Consider the following 4,042-nt stretch of genomic DNA (forward strand, 5'->3'; position numbering starts at 1 on the left):
CGTTCATATCACGAATCACCCTTCAGCCCTTATGAGCTATCACTTTTAACTACTATTTCTTGACAGAGCGCAATAGAGACTATTCCTTTCCTGTCCTCTTAAAACATCTGTCAATGGGCCATTTAATTTGAATACAGGCCACTAGCTAAACAGCTACTAAAACCAAAATATTCAGTTTTCAGTATTCGTTAACTATCAGGCTTAATTACTCAACAGTCATACAAACGTTACTTTCAATACTTGACAAAAAGTTCCAAGAATTTAATCTAGAAAAATTTTAGTCATATCAATGGTAGGGTGTGGTATTAAGACTAGAACAAAGGATTTCCTTAAATAATAGTACCAAGTAACGGTACGACTGAAACCAGTCAAACCATAAGAAAAAATGTGACTTTCACATTGTAAAACACGGGGATTTGAGATATTAACACTACCTGATCCTGGTAAAGTATAAAATGCCCTTGAAAAATTTCATTTGGAATCTCGGGGGGAAAACTTACAAGATTATAATTGCAATCATTGAAGGTAAGAAAGGTCATAATTCGTGTGTCTGATTTAATACTACTTATTGAAGTACCAAATTTTGAACGAACAATACAGGACATCGTTTGGAATGAAGTTGAGGACATCAGCAACACCAGGATCCATTCTCACCTCAATCAAAAAAATACTGTCAGGCAAACGCAACGTTCACTGGAATTCTTGAATAATTCTTCCTTGCCTTGTACTGTTCTGAAGCACCCTGTAAAGCAAAAGCAGAAATACTGACTTGGAAAATTTTAAGATTAAGTCAAATGGTTCAGCTAAAATGAACTTTAATATTCACAATAAATCTATTTTTCTACAATACAGACTAATCACTCCAACGCAAGATTCGCCACAGAAGCAATTTTCATCCTGTACAGAGCCACTTTAACGGCAACCTTCACAAAAGGTCCAAATTTCTCCAATACATATAAACTACATATAAGTCTCTCGAACTAAAACCCTCAATAGAGCCATTTTTCTCCTTACGGGAGAGTCACGTGTGAGCAAACCATGGGACCAGAGGTCCCCAAAAGTTCTGATAAATGAAGTGACCTACAGAACAACCATTTAAATGGTCAAGTGGCCAAGTTTTGATGAGTTTGCCAGGGCTGTTAAGCCAAAGCATAACATTTTGGAATTAAATTCTTGAACTGAATTGTTAAATAATTTAACATTTCTAAAGTAACTAAATTATTAGTAAACATAAGTGTCTACTGTATTGAGTGAAAACAGGTCAGCAGATTTTATTGATGGCATTAATCACAAAACTAAGCTTTAAATGAATGAAAATGAGTTACGCTAATTTTAACTACACTAAATGGCATCAAAATTAAAAGTTCATTCTAAAGGACAAGAGTTAAGTTGAAAAATAGCTAAAGCAATGCATACACCAAGCTAATAAATTTCCCTAACAAAAGTCAACGTCCTTCCAAATTGAAAAACACAGATGTACAGGTAACACTAAATTACTGGAAAAATGGAAACAAATATCGCAAAAGTTAATAATTTAAAAAAATTATATTTATAAACTTACGTTAACTTACGCAAAACTTTGCCAAAATAAAGCCAAAAAAAAAAAAAAAGTGTTAAAATACAATAATAAAAACTGCAAAACACTAGAAAAAGGTTTAGCGTTGAATGCATGTAGTTACGATTTTAGATTTTCAGACTGAAAAGATAAGTCAAGGTACGTTAACTTTTAAAACTAACTCTGAATTTAAAACCTTTAAGTAAAAGTAAATTAGTTAAAAAAACCCCATGGACCTGCCCATAGGAAGGGGCCTCTACCCCTACAGGGGCAACACCCCTGTAGGGATGGAGGTATTAAAATAAAGTATTCACTTAGATTTTACACTATAGCACACCTTACCTGGTTTGCTTGATGCCAAATTTGAGAAAGGAACAGTTCGTAGCTTGAGAACTAGCTGACTTTTAGACTTCAGTTGAATTTAGTGGTAGTCTGATTCACGCAGTGGTTGGGATTCACGAATACCTGGAAGTGTTAAAATCTCTTTAGAGCAGTGAATGGATATGCTTTAATAAAATTTCTACTGCAACCAAGCATATCTAAGCAAAATTCAAAGTTAGATTAAAAGCTTGAAAATCGTTAAGTCGCGCAAGATTTCGGCAGGCTCAGAGATTGAACACTAGATTTTCTGGATCATCAGATGTGCTCGTGTAAAACAATACATTGGTAACTAAGTAAATGAACCCCAAGTCCTACAAGATATTTTATAAAGGGGTGAAAAAGGAATTTAACAAAAAGCAATGCTACATGGTGTCTGTAACTGAAGTGATTAAAACAAAGAATATCAGAGACAAGTAATTGTTGTCCACGAATAGCGTTTAGCACGATGCTTGTAAAAAAGTGATTAAAACAAAATATCATAGACAAGTAATTGTTGTCCACGAATAACATTTAGCACTATGCTTTTAGTTAACTGTTCAATGCGAGGTGTTAAAAATAAAAAAAACAGTTACTCTCCTAAAAAAAAAAAAAAAAAAAGCTTGGGAACAACAAAAATAAGTCAATTACAAAGCAGTAATACATTAAGGGTAAACTAACGAAATTCTCAAGTTAAAATGTTAAACATAACCGAATGAAACTTACCCTTTCCAGACCCTGGGAAACTCGCCACAAAACCTATATAGTCCTTCATCCACCAAACTCCAATCATATGCTTCACCATAGAAGCCTTATTTCCTTCTCAAACAGGATGTATTCACCCATAACTGCCCAAACCCTTCGTCAAAGAATGTAATCACTCCATCACACACAGTCAGTGTCAAAACTAAAAGTTAGCTGATTATAAGACCTGTTTGCCGAGAGACCCCGGTCCTCATGACGTCACCACCAAGGACCACGGAGTCACGCCTCTTTTAACTTGGATACAGGCGAACTACAACCTCCTTGATTTTGTTCGAGGGAAAACTTCAAAATTTTGCTTGATTCGGCGTGTTATGACCTTGTTCTTTGAAAAACTGGCTTCTCTGCATCATAACAGAAAACTGTTATCGATAATTTACCGAGAAAAACATTGAAAATTCTTCGGTGTATATAGTAAATTGTCTCCGTGTAAGAAGAAAAAACATAAATACTTTATACGTAGGGTTACATTTCAAGAAATAGATATTAATAGAGCAAGTTTCATTCTCTCCCTCATTCTGGGAAATTTATTCATAATATATAAATATATATATATATATATATATATATATATATATATATATATATATATATATATATATATATATATATATATAGACACATGAAGATAAAAGGCCCATAAACCACTATTTGAATGTTGCAACCATATATTAAGAGCACTTCCTTCTGTGCCCATGTTCACTGGTAAAATATGGACAAATGGTGGGTCCATATTTTACCAGTGAACAGGAGCTCAGAAGGAATTGCTCGAAATATATGGTTGCAACGTTCACATAGTGTTTCATGGGCCTTTATATCTTCATATTGTACTCTTGTATTACAGTAGAAGACATTCATATATATATATATATAATATATATATATATATATATATATATATATATATATATATATATATATATATATATATATATTATTTTTTTTTTTTTTTTTTTTTCTTTTTTTTTTTCAAAACTCAGAGCAGGGGAAGTGGTTTCCAGGAGACAGTTCTCCTACGGTGGAAGATATTCTCATCATTCTGGATATTTCCTTTTAATAAAACAGTTCCTTAATGACTAAGTAATCTAGAGTAAAGGTAATACTTTCTGAAAATGTCCCTTGATTTGACTCCTCTGTGCTTTAATAATGTTTTGAAATTCTGCAACACAGTCCGTATCTCTTGCATGATAAGCAATTGTACGGGAATTGTGGTTTCCTGATGCGAATGCAGAGCAATATTCATTTTAGTTTCCTGTAAAAGAAAACTATTGTGCCGGCTTTGTCTGTCCGTCCGCAATTTATTCTGTCCGCAGTTTTCTGTCCACCCTTAGATCTTAAAAACTACTAAGGCTAGAGGGCTGCAAATTA

General features: G+C 33.5%; 1 long non-coding RNA gene across 1 annotated transcript; it reads right to left on the reverse strand.

Annotated features, from left to right (window-relative positions):
- Positions 1-541: 541 nt before the first annotated feature.
- LOC136856530 (uncharacterized) lies at positions 542-2,840 on the reverse strand. Its single transcript, XR_010858384.1, has 3 exons — positions 2,639-2,840; positions 1,898-2,020; positions 542-742 (listed from the first exon to the last, which is right to left on the reverse strand). It is a non-coding gene; the product is annotated as an uncharacterized lncRNA (long non-coding RNA).
- Positions 2,841-4,042: the final 1,202 nt, after the last annotated feature.

The sequence above is a fragment of the Macrobrachium rosenbergii genome, chromosome 36 (genome assembly GCF_040412425.1).
Source record: "Macrobrachium rosenbergii isolate ZJJX-2024 chromosome 36, ASM4041242v1, whole genome shotgun sequence".
In the NCBI taxonomy this organism is placed as follows: Eukaryota; Metazoa; Arthropoda; class Malacostraca; order Decapoda; family Palaemonidae; genus Macrobrachium; species Macrobrachium rosenbergii.